We start from the raw sequence: 8,980 nt of genomic DNA, 5'->3' as shown, positions 1-8,980 counted from the left end.
CACACTGGACACCAGGGACCCTGAGAGTCAAACTCTAGCTCTCCTTGGCAGACATGAACTTGACATTGACAACAAGTCACTTGCCATCATTGTTGGACATTTTCTTAAAGCCATCAATGATTATCTCATCCTTTCACCTCATTAACTCACCTCATTAATTGTCCGGCCTGCATCATTTCTGTGATATAAGCTTACTTCATTATATCTCCTATTTATCAAGGAGGAATTAAAGACACTCACTCACTCACACACCTAGCCAGTGACCAGTATCCAAGCATGACTTACAGCTACAGGGTGAGCAAGTCATCAATGGTACCCCAAGTTTGTCAGGCTATCGTCCATGCATACAGAGACGAGGTATTCAAGACTCCCACTACACCAGAAGTGTGGAAGGAAATAGCCAGACATTTCGAAGTTAAATGGCTAGTGTCTCACGCCAAAGAGGCCCCTATATGGAAACCACATCAAAATCCGTGCACCGGCGCTGAGTGGAAACAACTACTGGTGTGACTACAAAAGCTGCTACTTCATCGTTCTTCTGGCGCTTATGAACTACAACTACAAGTTCCTGTTTGTGGATACTAGGAGGTCTTGGACACCAAACAGAGGCCCAAATATTTAATGCATCAGATCTGAAAGACCACGTGGAGACTGGTACACTTGGTCTCCCCCTTCTGAACAAGCCGACACTGACGCAGATGGTCAACCAAGGAACCTGCCATGCTTCATACTGGCCGATGATGCCTTTGCCTTAAGAACATTTATCATGAAGAGGTCTAAGAGGTCTAAAACCTGGAAGCGATCAAAGGAACCGCGCAGCGAGCGCACTACGAGTATGTGCGACTGACCTGCGAGCTACCTGCGGGTTTATTGAGACTTGTGAGATTATTCTGCGACCGATTTTCTGACCTCACTGCGAGTTGGACCGGTGGCAGAAGTTGTAAGGGTGTGGAGAACCATTCACTACACTCGCCAAAACTAACGCGATTGATGGAGAGTGATGGCGATCGTTGGCGATGCTTTCGGCGATGATAGAGACCTCACTGTGATACCCAATCGTTGTCCCCCTACGGCTTTATGCGAGGGAGTGCACTCGAGGGCTATTTTTCGGTTGTTGATCGGTCGCACACCCGGTGTAAACATGGTATAGCAATGCAACATATCTTGACCAGGGCACGAAAGGACACTTAATTTCATATTACATAATCACAAATATGTCGGCAGAAATATAATTATGACAATTAAATATCATAGGCATGTATTTGTCAACCACTGACAAATAATGGTGATGCCAGATATACGTCACAAATGAGCCTTCAAGAAAGTGCGCTTCGATAAAGGAAACGTCCAAGGTCCATGTGCCCAAATACCAACGCGTTTGCATGTTCCCCTGCGTTTATAGCGTACCTAACGTGAGCAGTCAGATCGTAACCCTGGTCGTGATCGACACATGGATAACTATATCTGTTGTCATGTAATTCTTCATTCTACCATGACTGAAGTAAATACTGGATTGTGATTGGTTAATTAAAGTCATTCAGAGGTATATAACCACGTTATATACCTCTGATTTTCCAACACAGTTTGAATCTTTTTAAATTATCTTAACGCGTAGCGTGAGGTTTTTTAATAAATTATTTAGAGCTATTATAATTTCGTTATATACCCCTGAGTTTCCAACATAGAATGTTTATCTCCTAAGTATACTATTGTTACTCGGGATACCAAACCTTACGGTCGCCTCACAACCTTGACAATAATGACTCAAGATTTTCATGCTGCCATATTAATAATCCAATAAGGTGGTTGCATTATGTCAACCTCGGCGTTTGTTTGCTGTTTTAAGGAAGCACTTAGCAATATCCAAGCTATATGGCTGCCGTATGTAAATAATCGAGTCTGTACCAGACAATCCAGTGATCGACATTATGATCCTCGATCTACGCAGTAGATAAGATGACATGTGCCTGACCACCTCACCCCGTTAGTCGCCTCCTATGACAAGCACGGTTTGCTGAATACTAATTCTAACCCGGATCTTTACCGGTACCTCTGTGTTAGTGTATGAGTGAGTGAATCAGGTTTTACTCTACTTGTTGGAATATTCCATAAAACAGAACGGCTGCGGACACCAAAAATCTGCTTTACACATTGTACCTATGTGGAGAATCGAATCTGGGTTTTCAGCGTGACGAGTGAACCCGTAACTTCGAAGCTACTGTTATGAGAGCATGTTTTTGTTACTTGGGGTCACAAACGTTTAAAGCACTGAGTGTGATTTGAACTCGTATCCTGCTTAGGCTATGTAATTCCGCCTGTTGAGAGTAAGCCGATGAGCTAGAATCGGGAGTTACCTTATCTTTGCAGTTCTACATGGTCGTAGTGTGATCTAAATGGCCGTAGTGAGGCGTGGCTACTGCTGGAATTCTCGAAAACTGTGTGATAGGTATATACGGATTGGTTGCTGAGATGTTGGACACAACTTTGAGGACTGCTTTGGATTTACGCTCATCTGTCTGCAAACATCGTCCGATCACCTCGTCTCAACTGCCGTCAACAATCTCCAATCGGTACATCGACAAGAATCAAGACTGCGGTAACTATAGACATTTAGTTAATATTTTAGATTTGTGACTCAATAGTATCGTATTGGAAATCTATACTGTTTTTCATTGTAACCTTGCTCATTGTTTATTCAATATATTATTGAATATTTTAGACTTGTCTGTGGTTTGAATGGGACTCACAAACCTTTTGTCACGTCAATTTCTAAACCGTAACACTGCCCACCACCCCTTATGACCTATACTAACATTTAAATACTCTTCTCCCAACAAAATCTGGAATACATCATCTACGTTTGATGAACAATATCGGGGGGTTTGAGTAGCCTCGTGGTTAAAGCATTCGCTCCTGACGCCGAAGACCTGGGTCGATTCCCCTAATGAGTACACTGTGTAAGACTAATTTCTGGTGTCCCCAGTCCTGATATTGCTTGTATATTGCTGAAAGTCTCACCTGTTGTTAAGCTGTAGTACACGGTTCCTGTCTCTTGCTCTCCGTCTTCAGGCGACATGAACAACACGTCATGGAACTGGCACCGTCGGTGTTGCCGTCTATAAAAGACAGACACGCAAGCTTCGTTCTTGAGACACAGAAGTACACACCGTGTACCACTGGAAATATTTGAAATTTCAAACGTGGAAGGTTTTGACACAAGAACATCGTCAAAATCTTTCCATTTAACACCAAATCCCGCATTAATCAAAGCAGATGTATAGTTCACCAGACAAAGGAAAAGCAGCTTCAGAATCATTGCGTTCCTGTTATCTGAATGCCAATCAACGTGTGGTATGGTAGGGGCGTTGAATTATGTTGGACAGTGTGCGGCAGGTGAAACACAACCAATGCATCTTTTGTTGATCAGTTACCATGGGTTTTGTGTCAGTGGAATGAGTGGAATTGTGCCTTTTTTCATCGGCATGCCTCTAGAAACATGTAAATGAGCGAGTGTGTGAATAGTTTAATTATTCGAGTAATTGTTCGCTGAATTGCCAGTGTTCACCGTTAAAAAGTCCGAGGAACTAGCTGGTAACATCGCTTGTTAGCATAAATATATTTGTGCTGACATTAAAAAAGTGTTAGAAAAATATTCAGCTTGTTAACAATGTTTGCCTGTGATCTGTCGTATAGCAAGATGGGGCGTCAATAGTCTTTTTTAACCATGTAGCCCGAAAGTGTACAACATTTACATGTCACTTTACTTTTGAGGTTAAGCAATAGCGGGGAAGCAGGCGAATCTTCTAAATATTTTCGAGCAACACAAGCGAAACAAAATGCAGACATGATGAATCAGTAATGTCAGGGCTTGTGTCAAAGAGAGTATGTGCGCCATATGTCAAAAACTAAGAATTTTTGAGGTCTAGTTGAATGAATGGGATGGTAACGACACAAAGGAAACATTGAATGTGAACCTGAAGGAATGTACCTTGATTTGTTTGTCGGTTGGTTTACGCCGCACTGAGCAATATTCCAGCTGTATGGCGGCTATATGTAAATATTGAGTAGTGATCAATAGCACGAACATCGATCTAATAATTGGGATATGATGACATGTGTCTATAAGATCAAGTAAATGCAGTGAGTGAGTCACAATTTAAAGTCACATCGGCATTTTATCAGAGATATCGTCACTATGAGATGATGAGTGTGTGTGTGTGTGTGTGTGTGTGTGTGTGTGTGTGTGTGTGTGTGTGTGTGTGTAAATTAAATTAGACATAAATATCTGTCGACAATGGACAACTTGACTTCACAGATGAAAACGTAAAAGAAGCATGTTACCGTAAAACAATAATTATACACGCAACAGTGCAATACAAAAACGGGCTACAGATCGCCAACAACTGAAGGTAAATTACTATACTAGAGACCATGGGGACCTTTGTTGGACTCAAGCTCAATTTACCTGTGAAGATCCGGGTTAGAATGGATCTTCAGTAACCAATGCTTGTCGTAAAAGGCGACGGGATCAGGTGGTCAGGCTCTCTGACCTGATTGACTCATGTAATCGTATCCTAATTGCGTAGATCGATGCTCATGCTGTTGATTGCTGGATTGTCTGGTCCTGATTCGATTATTTTCAGGCCGCCACCATATAGCTGGAATATTGCTGAGTGCTGCACTCCAGCTGCATTTACACCATCCCTTCAGATGTTAACGATTTTGACGAATTTAGCCATGAATTATATTAACATACATTCTACGATTAAATTGTATGGTACGAATAAATAAACTTTAATGCAGAAATGTGACGCAGAAACGTCAACGTCTGCTATGGGCCCAACGTCACCTCCGATGGACCCAGAGAGACTGGAATCGAGTCGTCTTTAGCGATGAATCCAGGTTTACCCTCAGATTCGCGGACGGCAGGCATAGAATCTGGAGACGACGTCGTGAACGGTATGCCCAATGTTGTGTACAGGAAGTCGACAGATTCGGGGGCGGAAGTTGCATGGTGTGGGGTGCTTTCTGTGGGGACAACTGTTCCCGACTTCTGGTCATCCGTGGAAACCTCACAGCTGCTGCTTACCGCGACCAGGTGCTCCTGAACTCGTTCCTTTCATGGCGGCTGATGGCCCAGGTCCACAGTTCCAGCATGATAATGCTCGGCCGCATACCGCGATATTGACACGAAATTTCCTTCAAAACGCTGGAATCAACGTCATGGACTGGCCATCGAGGTCCCCTGACCTTAATCCAATAGAGCACGTTTGGGATCGATGCACTTGGGAGAAGGCTTCGTGGTCTTAGGAACCAACCTCAGAATTTGCAGGAACTTGGCGCTGCCTTGCAAGAGCAATGGCGCAGAATCCCCAACCACGTGTTCACAAGCATCAGGCAGTCGATGAGGAGACGGTGTTTGGCAGTGGTGAATGCGTGGGGAGGCCATACACGATATTGAACTGAGAAATTTCGCATTTTTATTCTTGTGACTTGACATTCTGTATACCCATGTTTTGGAACGGCGGTGTAGCCTAATGGAACTGATTATAGCACTGTCAGTGTATCGAGTACATCACACAGATTTCATCAATGAAATAATAACAATGTAACCATCTTACCATCCCTTGTTCTTTTATAGTGCCCTGAAGAAAGAATGTGAAGTTTCTTCTTTGACTCGGTATACATGTATTGGTAATAGGTATCCAACAATTTCTGAACATTTATTTGATAAAAGATCCAGATCGACCTAGGCTTAGATATAATCTAATATATTGTATTATTGTGCATCGATCAACGGACGGAAATGTTACGTAAATCGTAATTGAAAATGAAAACAATCAATGATTTAAGGTATAAAGTCATCAATTATCCGTATTGCATTAAATTTCATATTTTCACACAAAACTATCAAAATCTTATAATTCCCGACAATATGCTGTCAAACACATCCCAGATGTTGACCTTTCGATCGCCTCGTTTGATCATATCCGGACATGCGCACAATGGCAGTAGATCTTTGACAGTTCGTCGTTTCACTTTGGCGAAGTTCACCGCAACATCGTTTTATTTTCAGTAGCTTCTCGGCATGCTGGTGTTTATTTGGTAAGTATTTCATTCATGGATAATGAACACGTAAGAATGCTGTTTAAATCTATCATGTTAATGTGGCAGGAAACTCCGAATTAGGGCTCATGTTTATCTCACAAGGTTACCAGTATGTCATGTACGTGTTTCTCAATTTGGATAATGGCGAAATGAAATCTTTCTCAGATCATGCAACGAAAATTCACAACAAAATGTCTTGTGCATGTCTTTGTGAAGGGTGAAATTGTATATAATTTTTCCAAACATTTATTTACAAAATATGTAACTTCACTAATGATTCTTTGATTGGACAGTTAACAAAACTGCACCCATAGACTTAATTCTTACACTGATTTGGAGGGGATGTGATGATTTACATCCTTAATGGTTAAAATGTTACATATAAAAGAAGTAATTTATTAAGGAACATTCAGTTATGAAAAATAAGATTTATATTTAATTGATTTTGCAGAAATCTCATCTTCGAAGATTGGGTGGCATCAATTTTGTGGATCACATGAAATGAGCAATGCTTAGGTAACAAGTTTTTAACATTTCACATTTCACATCTCCATCACAAAAATTAAGAGAAAGATGATAAAGCACTTTTATTACAGCTCACTTTGTTTTCTCATCCTTTAATTTAATAAATGACTTTTGTTACAATTTATGACTCCTGTTAGCAAAAGTGCTACATCAGTACAACAACTATCTAATTTTAAATACTCATCTCCGGGCATCTCTAAAGAAAACTGAATCTGACAGAGTAACAACAAACTTCCATTGTTTTGCAGGGGGGCGGTGGGGTAGCCTGGTTAAGGCGTTCGCTCGTCACGCCGAAGACCCGGGTTCGATTCCCCACATGGGTACAAAGTGTTAAGACCATTTCTGGTGTCCCCCGCCGTGATATTGCTGGAATATTGCTAAAAGCGGCGTAAAACCAATCTCACTCACTCACTCACTCACTCATTGTTTTGCAGGACAATGTCAAATAGGTTGATGTCAAGAATTAATGTTGATGGGCGAAACGGCAAGTTTTCTTTTAAGAATACAAGGTTGTATTCAATCATCTCTTGTAATTTAATTACCAAATGCTCTTTGTCAGCATTTTCATCATGACCATAGGAAATAACAAATGACAGTAAAGCATCGTTTAATTCATTCTAATTCATAGTCTAATTGAATAATCAGTTTGCAATTGAGGATTTTCTTTGAAAATGTTTAAGAAGACTTCCATTCATTTAGTTGAAAATATAAATTGTTTACATTATAAAAGTACTTTATACCCATATATATTGTATGGATGCTGTATGTTCACATGCCGAGTTACAGCAGTGAAGTGAACCTTTCTTGGGATTGATTTAACAAATACTTGAATCATTTAAGACAATGTATCTTCCATATTATATATAAATATTTCAGAATGTGTCTTATCTCAGGATGGGAATGCAACCGAAGCAAATTTGAAGAAAGAGTTAGGAACCTTTCTGAAGTATGCACCTGACCCTCAGGGTGGGAGTGGCAGAAAGAAGAGGAGCTAATAATTGTGTGTTTTGGAATTATAATCGTGTTTAACGATCTGAACTGTGGCATTGAAATTGGTGGCGTGAATGTCAGTTTAATGCTAAATGCAGATGATATTGTGTTATTATCAACAACAGAGATCAACTACAGAATGTACGTAGTGAGTACGTATGGTTTTCAACACAGCTTTTAGCAATATTCCAGCAATATCACGGCAGGGGACCATAACACATTGGGGAATCGAACCCGGGTCTGTAGCGTGACGAGCGGACACTTTAACCACAAGGCTAAACCCAACCCCCGAGTCTAAGATGTGTGTACTGTCCATATAGCCTCCACCGTTGCCTTATGGCGTGACTGTACACTGTGAATCAGCGGATTCAAGTAATCTTACGGCTTGCCTGGGACACGTAAGAAAATAAATACTGAGCTTGAATTTATTGTTTAGATAATACATCTATCCTCCACCCCTTCATGAAGACACGAAGAATACAGAATATAGTCCACCACAGTCGTGTCAGGCTCACGGTTGTCACAAAGTATATGGTTGGATCACTGCGTGTACTATCTTTAGTCAGGATTGTGTCGAAGAGGCGACTAACGGGATGGAGTGGTCAGGCTCGCTGACTTGGTTGACACATGTCATCGTATCCCAGTTGCGTAGCTAGATGCGCATGCTGTTGATCACTGGATTGTCTAGTCCAGACTCAAGCTTTTACAGACCGCAGCCATATAGCTGGAATATTGCTGAGTGCGACGTAAAATTAAACCTAGGAACTGATTAATTGGTCCTAGATGCCTTGACTGATTAATGTATTACAACAAAGTAACATCTACTTGAACTGGTCACTGATAAGGTATCTTTGCACTAAACTGCGGAAGTAACATGGCAATGTCAGCATCAGTCGTCACATCAGTAAGTGAAGATTTTAAAACACATTTATCAATTTGACAGTTGAGGTAAGGAGGCGAGAAAATTGATCTATATATGGAACCTTACTGCAACTACGAGGTCTCACTGTGACCCCAAGCGACATCTGTTTGGCTGAAGTTGCTGGATTCAGATCACTGATACATGCAATATGACACACATGAAATAGAGTTCGCTCAAACACAACACTGAAATCGAGATGCACGTGCGTCATGCATCATGCATGCATCAACGACAACAAGCCACGTTGACCAGCGTCTGGACGTCCAATGGCTTGCTGCCGCTGATCTCTCGTTAACCTAGCGATAGCTGTTGTGTTCAGAAAACATTCAATTGCCATTCAAGCCGGCAATTTATGCCTGAATGCATGCATGATGCACGTGCATCTCGATTTCAATGTTGTTTGTGCGAACTCTTCCCTTTCCACAAACAAAAACA

Source organism: Haliotis rubra, unplaced genomic scaffold (genome assembly GCF_003918875.1).
Source record: "Haliotis rubra isolate DU_JTF1 unplaced genomic scaffold, ASM391887v1 Scf264, whole genome shotgun sequence".
Lineage (NCBI taxonomy): Eukaryota > Metazoa > Mollusca > Gastropoda > Lepetellida > Haliotidae > Haliotis > Haliotis rubra.
Note: the sequence above shows the minus strand (reverse complement) of the source record.